Source organism: Salmo trutta, chromosome 3, assembly GCF_901001165.1.
Source record: "Salmo trutta chromosome 3, fSalTru1.1, whole genome shotgun sequence".
NCBI classification, from domain to species: domain Eukaryota; kingdom Metazoa; phylum Chordata; class Actinopteri; order Salmoniformes; family Salmonidae; genus Salmo; species Salmo trutta.
In genome coordinates, this window is record NC_042959.1 from 56,231,762 (window position 1) to 56,244,004 (window position 12,243).

The following is a 12,243-nucleotide window of genomic DNA, read 5'->3' on the forward strand; positions in this document are numbered from 1 at the left end:
TGCTTTACTGTTGGCATGACAAAGGACTGATCATCCTCCAAAAGTCTTTGCCTCACTGTGCGTGCAGATGCACTCACACCTGCCTGCTGCCATTCCTGAGCAAGCTCTGTACCGGTGGTGCCCCGATCCCGCAGCTGAATCAACTTTAGGAGACAGTCCTGGCGCTTGCTGGACTTTCTTGGGTGCCCTGAAGCCTTCTTCACAACAATTGAACCGCTCTCCTTGAAGTTCTTGATGATCCGATAAATGGTTGATTTAGGTGCAATCTTACTGGCAGCAATATCCTTGCCTGTGAAGCCCTTTTTGTGCAAAGCAATGATGATGGCACGTGTTTCCTTCCAGGTAACCATGGTTGACAGAGGAAGAACAATGATTCCAAGCACCACCCTACTTTTGAAGTTTCCAGTCTGTTATTCAAACTCAATCAGCATGACAGAGTGATCCCCAGCCTTGTCCTTGTCAACACTCACACCTGTGTTAACGAGAGAATCACTGACATGATGTCAGCTGGTCCTTTTGTGGCAGGGCTGAAATGCAGTGTAAATGTTTTTGGGGGATTCAGTTCATTTGCATGGCAAAGAGGGACTTTGCAATTAATTGCAATTCATCGGATCACTCATTCTGGAGTATATGCAAATTGCCATCATACAAACTGAGGCAGCAGACTTTGTGAAAATTAATATTTGTGTCATTCTCAAAACTTTTGGCCACGACTGTACAAACATAGTGATCATAAACATGAACACTGTATATTACAAGTTTCATATGGTAATGTGAAGTGCCCATTTGTACTCACGGTGTTTGGCTTGATTGTATGACATCAAAGCCGTATTTATTAATAGTTGTCAATGTCTTATCTTTGAAAATACATAGAGCCCTCGTAATTTATTTTAATATTTAACTAGGCAAGTCTGTTAAGAACAAATTCTTATTTACAATGACAGCCTAGGAACAGTTAACTGCCTTGTTCAGGGGCAGAAAGACAGATTTTTACATTGTCAGCTCTGGGATTCGATCTAGCAACCTTTCAGTTACTGGCCCAACGCTCTAACCACTAGGCTACCTGCCCAATTAGCAGGAGGGATGGGGGCAACTTCTTGTCCTACGCGGTGCTCAAGTTCAGAACGGCTGTCTGTCAAAACCCATTTAGAGCTGTGAAGCGCAGAGCCAGAGCTCTGATTTTACGTACAGCGTTCCAATTTCTAAGCTTATTAGTGTCCAAATCTGCCATTTTCAAACTGTATACAGGTACGAGTGGACGAATAATGCAAATCAACAACCCATTGAAAAGCTAACCATAGTCAAGGTCCAAGAGAAAAACACCAGCATCACTTTTGTTATTTTGACACAAAAGTAGTCTATCCAGCTATGTTTTTTCTCGGAATGGTTGGAACCCTCAGAAAGATGCAAAAGTTTAAACCTCTGCCGTCTCAGGACAAGTACTCCAATACCACAGTTGCAACATTCCATTTGAAGAGGATGTGGTTAGTCAGCTAGAGTATCAACAATAACTACGGCATGTTTATTGAGCTTAATTATTCAAGAAAAAGTTTAAATATTGAAAAAGCTCTGTTTGATGTGTGGGGCAGAATAAATCCTTGAGTTGAATGGCTTACAAAAGCGCTGAAACAGATACTTTAAAGATTTCATACCAATAGCATAGTATTTTGTGCACTCATATCAAACAAAATAGATGATATTCTATCAGCCATGGCTCGATCTCTGTCTAGCCAGAGAAAACCTCAATAAGCCAGCCTTGGGTTTAATTGCTGAGTGCCAGCAGCTTACTGCCTCCCCCTCCCTTCGCAGCTCCTCTAACTGATTATGACATTTTGCAGTTCTTCTGTCAAGGGACTCCGTAATTGGGTTCATTGATTAAAGGCCAGTTATTACTGACAACACCACCGCTGTATGTAATAGTCCAGATAACATAAACAGAGACACGTCTGGTCTCCACTGGCTGCTCAGTATCTTCAGACACCAAACTGACATGATCTATACATTTTTGACAACCAGCTCAGTGAGAAACTGTACACTGGAGCACCATCAATTGGGAGTGACCATAGAAATAAGATTTTCCAATAAAATATATTTTTTTATCAAAATCTTTGACATACAATAAGCCAAGAGAAAATAGTTCAATTTCTGTTAACAAGACTGTGAAATCAAACATAGGAAGCCACACCTTGTGTCCCTAATATCAGGTTTGTCTGAAAACAAAACAAGCCCTTAAACTGGGCACGGGTAGGAGATGGTACAAAAATAAAATATAAATCCCCATCCCTCCTCAGAAGGGGACTATGCAACACAGTCGAATGACAAACTGAATAAAGCCCTTTACCACAATCACTCTTTAGCGTCCATGCCCTCTTTAGCGTCCATGCCCTCCATTTCTACATCACCATCCTCATCATCCACCTCCAATTCCAACTGCGGAATCTTCTCATACGCCTTCTCAGAAGGCTTCACTGTCACTCCATCCCACGTGGATGTCTCCACCACCAGATCTGACCAGAGAGGACAGAACAGGTAAACGTGCGTGGGGGAGAAAGTTCAATCACTAATAAGTGACCTTCCTGGCCTTCCCTGTAGCTCAGTTGGTAGAGCATGGTGTTTGCAACACCAGGGTTGTGGGTTTGATTCCCACGGGGGGCCAGCACAGAAAAAATAAAAAATACAAAAAAATGTATGAAATGTATGTATTCACTACTGTAAGTCGCTCTGGATAAGAGCGTCTGCTAAATGACTAAAATGTAAAAATGTAATAAAAGTGCTGCAAATGCCTCATGTTCAGGTGAGTTGACTTACGGCTAGCGTCTCCATCCAGACCCAGAATCTTCATGTAGCCGCCATGAGACAGCAACCTCACCAGGGTCTGAGGAGGGGGGTTACACCATGTCCTGGACAGAGCAAATGTTATGTCGGCATCTTGGTGTAATGTGGAGAACACACTGAAAATGTATTGTTTGATACCTTAGTATTACAAATTAGGCCAAGACTACTGTCTTGCAGACTACGGTTTAGACGAGCAAAAAAAAAAAAACGTAAATCAAACAATAATTCAAGATTGCATTCAGAAAGTGCAGGTTTACACTCTTACAAGATAGGATAAGAGACGGCTGGCAGGTAGCATAACGCTTAAGAGTTCTGAGCCAGAGCCGACTAGGTGGAAAATCTGTCGATGTGCCCTTGAGCAAGGCACTTAACCCTAATTGCTCCTGTTAAATCGCTCTGGATAAGAGCATCTGCTAAATGACCAAAAATGTAAATGTAATGGACAGAGGCGGGCAGGCAAGTACCTGTTGCTCCAGGTTCATGACAGTGAATACACGGTAGTGTCCATTCTCACAGGGGTCTGCGATCCCAGCTGAACCAGGCAAGAAAAGCCCTGATGACAGCATCTGCCTGAAGGCCACATTGAGGGCTAGTGGCTGTCTGCTTAGGGTTGTTCATGACTGCAGAGTGACCCTGGACAGAGAGGGAGAGAGAAACCGAAAATCTTCACCACGGAAAAACAGACTAAGCAGGCAGGCAGCATCTTGTGCCAGTACGCATTTTGACTGTTGTGTCAACGTTAAAATAGCAGGGCTGGCCATTTCTTTGGCCTCGTAAAGTGCAGTTTGCTTGGGTAATAAATGACACCTAAAGACCAATGAGTGCGTATCCAACTGCTGAGCAAACCAAAACCTCTCCTCCAAATGAAGCTTGTCAGGAGCAGGCCCACTACATGAGGTTCAGGAAATCCAAATATTATGCCCACACTGAAGTCTAATGAGGACACTAACATATGGGAGTGGTTTTTACACCTCTTCAGGTTCAACACACAAACTCTCCAACAAAGACAACCAGTTTGCTAAAACGGGGTCAGGACAGACATACAACATAAAAATCGATAAATTGAGTGTATGCAGACAGCTGTGCATGGGAAGCGGGTCCTCAGGTCCTTCAGCAAACGGACCAGGACCTTCACCCTGATAGGCCAGAACCAGATCCCACACATACTGTAGATTACCAATGTCATAATCTCATGAAATCCAGACCTAAAATCATGTGTAATTGTGTCAGATACTTGATTAGGTTCTGAGGGGAGATGTATGAGGAAAAGACTGATGATAATGTAAAGAAAAGTGATGTGCATTACCTTCTGAAGGGTCCTGTGTGCATAGGTTCTCCACCACCTTGGTTCCCAGAGCGGTCACTGTCTCCACTGGGAGAAACAGTCATATTAGTGGTCAGTTTTGACCGTGTTCCATCCACTACCCTATTTCCTCAGAGTAGTGATTATCAAGTAATAGGGACATTATAAATGCATTTAGGTAAAAACTTACCAGAAGGCAATATCTTCAGAATGACAGCAAGGTCTGCAACATTGTGTCCTGTTGTCATGGTGCCTTTCTTGTAGGAGCCCACCTGTCTCATTTCCTCAATTTCCTAGAGTTAGAAAAGGATGAAAACAATGTCACATTCAACTCAACTAACTTGTTTGAAATTCCCTCATCCCTGCATTTGAGGATTCACCAAACTATTTCTCTGGTGAGATCAAATCTGACACTGTGGTACGTACCACTTCATCAGCCCGAGCTGAAACGATGACGTTGTCAATGACGTTGGTGATTTTGGTGACCAGATGGATGACTAGAAGAGAGAGAGTAAAGGGAAAACTACTGTCTGATGGCAGTTCTAATGTGCTAGTTTAATTGGTATCATCCTGGATACTGGTTCAAAATGGGTTAAGAAACACTGGTCTATGAAGCACACAGCTGGAGTGAAGTAACACATCGGGCACCACTAAACTATGGAGTAGGCTGCCACCAAGTGTCTGAAATCAAACTGGCATAAACACACACAACTTCTTGAGCACTTGAAATCCACAACAGTTCTTGCCCGAAACATTGCAGACACATGCCAGATCTTACAACAATTAGGTATTTGTAATGGGAAATGATAGTAACCATTTTCCTGTATTTTAGTTACTGTGGATAGATAGGTAATAAACGTTTATTTTTATTTATTTAACTAAGCAAGCTAGTTATGAACAAATTCTTAATACAATTACAGCCTACCAAAAGGCCTCCTGCGGTGACGGGCTGGGATAAAAAAAATATAAGACACAACACACATCACGACTAGAGACAACACTACATAAAGAGAGACCTAAGACAACATAGCATGGCAGCAACACAGCATGGTAGCAACAACATGGTAGGAGCACAACACGGCAGAAGCACAAAACAGGGTAAACATTATTGGGCAGACAACAGCACAAAAGGCAAGAAGGCAGAGACCACAAATACATCACACAAAGCAGCCACAACTGTCAGTAAGAGTGTCCATGATTGAGTCCTTGAATGAAGCGATTGAGATAAAACTGCCCAGTTTGAGTGTTTGATCCAGCTCGTTCCAGTTGCTAGCTGCAGCGAACTGAAAAGTCGAGCGACCCAGGGACGTGTGCGCTTTGGGGACCTTTAACAGAATGTGACTGGCAGAACGGGTGTTGTATGTGGAGGATGAGGGCTGCAGTAGATTGAATGTGGAGGATGAGGGCTGCAGTAGATTGTATGTGGAGGATGATGGCTGCAGTAGATTGTATCTGTGGGGAGATGCAGACAGAAGCATTCCCTTGGGGAAGGGAAAAAGGAGTTAACCATGAATGTTTAATTACCATATTTAATGAAGCCGTTTGGCACCTGTTACTTTATCATTATCTGATGTAACTATGTACTGATGATCTTACCTTTGACCTGTATCAAATGTCTGCCAAGTGTTGAATGTTGTGGATTTAGTTTTTACTGACAGTAGCTAGGCTTCCATCCAATTGGCAACAGATTTTCATGTGAATATTCTAAAATCTGCATAAAAACTAAATCCATTTAGTTTCTATTTGACAAATTCAAGTGGGTCCCTCCTCAGACTTGAGTCGAGGACACTGATAATGTATCTGTGACAGTAGCTAGGCTTCCATCCAATTGGCGACAGATTTTTATGTGAATATTCTAAAATCTGCATACAAACTGATTCAATTTTCTCACCAGAGATGTGTTTCCATCAAATTGACTTGTTACGGATAACAGTCTCTGCGTGATGACGTAGTGCACATAAAAATTACTTTTGCGGTTCAATTCTCATGTACTGAATACAAAAATACAAGTTAAATGGGTTTCTATCACATTCTCAACTCAACTGTTGGTAATCTAAGAAGAAATGTTGCGTTATACAGCAAATCTCTGGTCTTGGCATGTGCACTCTAGCCAACAGCTCGCAGATACAGTGCGGGTAGGCTACCTACATGATGAGAGAGATCATTTTTGTTTGTTAAATGGCAGCCAAACATTGATCATCATGTCATCAGAATAAGACCCTCGATATTTATTGGAAAGGAACATCAAGCTCATCACCGTGCACTTAAACACCCTGTAAAGTTCATAACATATAGTGTATTTCATCTGTAGCCAAATAAACCATGTTTTCCCGAGTCGTAGTGAGAGGAGCACAAAATATTTTTGCGTGAATCAGAGTTTATTTTGATATTATGGTTAGTATATAAATATTTGCACATAAAGGCATTTCCACCGCCATCTCTCACATTCTAACGGTACCAGCGGAATTCCCAACTTAAGGGCGAGTCCGCTATCGATAAAGTTCCCAGTTGCGCCTAAATCGACTAGTGCCTTATGCTGGGAAAAGGGAGCAAAATCATGGAAAAAAATGAAGACAAACATGTGACCAACAGAGGATTCTGGGTGAGTGTGGTGCTGACTCACCTGGGATGAACGAGGTGTTCTGCCTGCCTTTTCGACTCCCAGAGGGACCCCCCCAGCACCGGTCAGCCGTGTGTCCTCGGCGACCACAATTGGTGCAGGAGGGGCGCCCTCCTCCGGTTCCCCTTGACGCGGTTCCCCCTAGCTCCATAGAAATGGGCGTAGGTAGGCTAGGAGATGGAACTGACAGGACCCTTTCTGAACGCCCGCGGGCAGCCAGCAGATTGTCCAGTCGTATAGACATGTCGATGAGTTCATCTAGGGAGAGTGTAGTATCCCGACACGCTAGCTCCCTGCGGACGTCCTCCCGGAGGCTAGACCTGTAGTGGTCCATTAGGGCCCTGTCGTTCCACCCAGCCCCAGCCGCCAAGGTCCGGAACTCTAGGGCAAAGTCTTGCGCGCTCCTCATCTCCTGTCTGAGGTGGAACAGTCGTTCACCCACCGCTCGTCCTTCTGGGGGGTGATCGAATACAGCCCTGAAGCGGCGGGTGAACTCAGGGTAGTTATTCCTTAATGGGTCTGGTCCATTCCAAACAGCGTTGGCCCACTCCAATGCTCGACCCGTCAGGCAGGAGATGAGGAGGCTCACACTCTCCTCCCCCGAGGGAGTCGGCCTCACGGTCGCCAGGTATAACTCTAGTTGTAATAGAAAACCCTGGCACCCTGCCGCTGCTCCATCGTACTCCCTCGGAGGCGTCAGACGCAGTGCCCCAGATCCAGACGGGGAAGGGAGTGGAGTAGGTGGACTCGTCGGGTGAGCCGGAGGTGAAAGGAGGAAACCACTCCTCTCCCATCGATCCATCCTCTCCATCATCTGGTCCATGGCTGACCCAATCCGATGGAGGACGGTGGTGTGGTGGAGGACCCGTTCTTCCATCGATGGTAGAGTGGTGGCTGCTTCTGTTTACTCCATGTTGTTGGTGCGGGCTTGTTACGTGTTTTCACTGTGTTCGTGTTGTGTATCGTGTTGGACTTTGGATTTGTTACGCTCTGTTGTGTTTGGGCATTTTTTCCTCTTTTGTGGTACTTATTAAATATATATATATTGTACCAAACATTTTTCTGCCTCCTGCGCCTGACTCCACACCCACGACGTCCAAGCGTTATAGAATCTCCCACCAACCACGGACCAAGCAGCGGGCCCAGGAGGAGGAAGGATCCTGGGCCAGGGAGAAAAGGGAGTGGAGGACATCGTGGACATGGGAGGAGATAATGGCAGGGGACAAGACCCTGCCATGGAGACAGGTGGAGACAGCAAGAGAGGAACGGAAAAAGTGGAACGAAGACCGGGACTGTTACAGGGGTACATGGTTGGCATTTAAGCCTGAGAGGCAGCCCCAATAAAAAAACAATTGGGGGGGGGGGCACACGGGTAGTTTGGCGGGGCCAGGATTAAGCCGCAAGCCAACTCCCCGTGCTTATTGGAGGCAGACTATTACTGGTCAGGTCCCGTGCGTTGGAGTGATGCGCACGGCGTCGAGGCCAAGCATTTACAGGCCGGTGTGCGCGGTGCCAGCGCCCCGCATTTGCCAGGGGGAAGCGGGCATCCAGCCAGTAAGGGTGGAGCCAGTACAGCGCTCGAGACCGCCAGTGCGCCTTCACGGTCCAGTGTATCCTGTTCCCGCTCCTCACACTAGCCTTGAGGTGCGTGTCTCCAGTCTGATACCTCCAGTACCAGCCCCACGCACCAGGCTTCCAGTGCGTCAGCCCAGTCCAGTACGTCCTGTTCCTGCTCCTCGCACTAGCCCTGGGGTGCGTGTCTCCAGTCTGGTACCTCCATTACCAGCACCACGCACCAGGCTCCGGTGCGTCAGCCCAGTCCAGCTCGTACTGTCCCTGCTCCTCGTACTAGCCCTGTGGTGCGTGTCCTTAGTCTGGCGCATCCTAAGCCAGCCCCACGCACCAGGCCTTCCGGCAACAGTGCCTCGTCCAGAACTTCCGGCCACAGTGCCTAGTCCAGAGTGTCCGGCAACAGTGCCTCGTCCAGAGCCTCCAGCGACAGTGCCCTGTAGACAGACGGCCCACTGTCCGGAACCAAGAGAGATGGCCCACTGTCCAGAACCAAGAGAGGCGGCCCACTGTCCGGAACCAAGAGAGACGGCCCACTGTTCGGAACCAAGAGAGACGGCCCACTGTCCGGAACCAAGAGAGACGGCCCACTGTCCGGAACCAAGAGAGACGGCCCACTGTCCGGAACCAAGAGAGACGGCCCACTGTCCGGAACCGAGTGAGTCGGCCTACAGTCCGGAACCGAGTGAGTCGGCCTACAGTCCGGAACCAAGTGAGTCGGCCTACAGTCCGGAACCGAGTGAGTCGGCCTACAGTCCGGAGCTCCCAGAGTCGTCCTACAGTCCGGAGCTCCCAGAGTCGTCCTACAGTCCGGAGCTCCCAGAGTCGTCCTACAGTCCGGAGCTCCCAGGATCGTCCTACAGTCCGGAGCTCCCAGAGTCGCCCTACAGTCCGGAGCTCCCAGAGTCGTCCTACAGTCCGGAGCTCCCAGAGTCGTCCTACAGTCCAGAGCTCCCAGAGTCGTCCTACAGTCCGGAGCTCCCAGAGTCGCCCTACAGTCCGGAGCTCCCAAAGTCCAGTCCAGGGTCTACAGTGACAGGCTTCAGGCCGAGGTATTCAGTGGGGGTGGACTGGTCAGGTAGGGGACTAAGGCCTAAGCCTAAGCCACCTCCACTGTAGGAGGTTTGGGGACGGGGGGTGTAGCACGGGAGCCGTCGGTGATGGCAGCCACCCTCCCTTCCCTCCATTTAGTTTTAGGGGTTTATTTTTGTAAGATTTTTTTTGTAAGGTGCATCTGGGGTCTGCACCTTTGGGGGGGGGTACTGTCACGTCCTGACCAGTAAAGGGGTTATTTGTTATTATAGTTTGGTCAGGACGTGGCAGGGGGTATTTGTTTTATATGGTTTGGGGTGTGTGTGTATGTAGAGGGGTGTTTGGTTTATGTATTCCGGGGTTTTTGTCATTGTTCTATGTTAGTGTATTTCTATGTTCTGTCTAGTCATTTCTATTTCTATGTTTAGGTAATTGGGGTTGGTGCCTTCAATTGGAGGCAGCTGTCTATCGTTGCCTCTGATTGAAGGTCCTATAAATAGGAATGTGTTTGTCATGGGATTTGTGGGAGGTTGTTCTTTGCATAGCTGTGTGTTGCCTCCAAGACTGTTTGTCGTCCGGTCGTTTGTCTTGTTTTGTTTATAAGTGTTCTAATAAAGTTAATATGAGCACTCAACCCGCTGCGCCTTGGTCCATCCACTACGACGACCGTTACACACATACTTAATTTTACTGACACACCTCGTCTAGCGTATAGCTTCGAGTAGGATGCTCTATCAAGGTCAGTATCAAGGGTAAATATTTTGATATCAATGTAAATGGCCATATGAACTGTGAGAGGAGTAGCACAAATATTTGTAGTAACACACTCACTATCAATACATTTGGATATAAGCCAAAAATCTATTCTGGACTCTATGGAACCTGTTTTGTTACTCCAAGTGAACGATCTGTCAGCCGGAAACCTCTCTCTCCATATATCAGTAAGAACAAACTTTTCAATAAAAAGTATTAAACCCAAATTCAGACTGGTTGGCCTACCTGGGGGCCATCTATCAGATGAATTATCTATAGTAATGTTAAAGTCCCCTCCTATCAATAATAACAAATTGGGAAATTTAGATAAACAATGAAGTATATGTTTCTCTATAGTTTCAAGGAACTCATGATTTTCATGTTTGGTGTTGTACCCGTAGAAGTTTACAGTAATGAGCGTAATGTCATTGTAACTGATCACAAGACAAATAAAGTGACCAAATGGGTCACATTCCGAGTGTAGAATATTACCACCAAAGGTATTTTTCATTGTAGTGACACCAGCGGAGCGTTCAGATCCATGAGAAAGCCAAATATCGTTGTCCCACTGTGACCTCCAGAAGTTGGCATCAGTAGAAATTGAGTGAGACTCTTGAAAAAAGCAAAAATCTGTTCGAAATTGTTTAGCAAATAAAAATAAGACCTTGCGCTTCACATTGTTTCGTAACCCCCTAGCATTAAGAGAAACTATAGACAAAGACAAAACAACAAAGACAATATAGAAGTATAAACTGTAGGATGAGTCAAAAACGTTGGAGCAGTGAACATAAGCCATAAGGAACCGAGATCTGCACCATTTAAGTCAACTTAAAGAGAAAATAGCTTATACCATAAACTCTGAGCTAGTTGTTTTCCGGCTTTTGAAATTCAACTTAACAGAAAATTATTTTCAAAACCAAACCAAGGGTTCTCTGTAGTAAGAGAGACTAAAAACCCTCTTTAGTGTTATCAGGGACTATTCTGAGAAATAAAAATAAAATACAAAATATTAATTTAAAAAATAAAAGGGTACCTACTATTTTAAGTGCATATGAAAACTGATCATAAAAAAAAATAAAGAGTCAAATTTTTTTTCACATATACACATTCCTAAGACCTTTTTCACTTGGCAATAAGTATTAATAACTAAATAGAACAATAACTGTATAAAGTCAGAACAGACCTGTATGCCCCTTTAAAACAGTATTTTAGTTACTGTATGCATAAAAATAAATACAACTTTCAGTCTTCTTCATGAGTTTGTAAACAAAATACACCTTCTTCTGGTCTGGTCATACAAGAACAAGCTAATAAATTATTGAGGTACCTGAGTGTTCCGAAAAAGAGTCACCTGAGGCTTGTTAGGTAACGTTAATCAGTACAAGGAAAATGAGAATACCATGGCTGAAACCATCAATCTGTTCACTCTGGTGAGATTCTAGGGATGAAAATGGATTTCCGAACCGTTGATGAAGCCTTGTCCTCAGACGAAGTAAGCATCCTCTGGGCTGAGATGCTCGGCGAAACGCAGACCATGGCTCTGAAGGAACGAGTTCTTCCTAGCAGCTTTCCAGACAGCATCCCTGTAGAATCTGGCAGTGAAGAGGATGATGATACCCCTTGGTCTTGAATCGTTTTGCTGTTGCTTCTTGCCGAGGCGATGCACAACGTCGATGGTATCACCAACTTTGTTCTTCTCTGCAGGCATAACTTCTTGGCAGATGCGGATAGCCTCTTGTCACATATCCTCATTCTCCATCTCTGGCACACCGTAGTCTCAGGTTCCATCTTCTTGTGTATTGCTCCAGATCAGTGAGACCTCTATGGTAGACATTGTTATTCTGTTCCACCTTTAACGCATCATTTGACATCCTTGATTACATCACATGCAAACTCCACAGTCTTTTTCAAGCCTTTGATTACCACGGTGTTCGCGCCTACCATTGTCTCAATGGCGTCAGACCTGGAGTTGATAGGTAAGGAGAGGGTAGCCACGATGTCAGAGTCCATGTTTGGTTTTTTGGAGGGTGGAGGTTTGCACGGAGTAACCGGTAAAGAGGGGAACTCATCATCTTCAACAGCATTCAAAAGCATGAGGTTATCCTTAGGGCAAGCGTAGTTATGGCAGTTG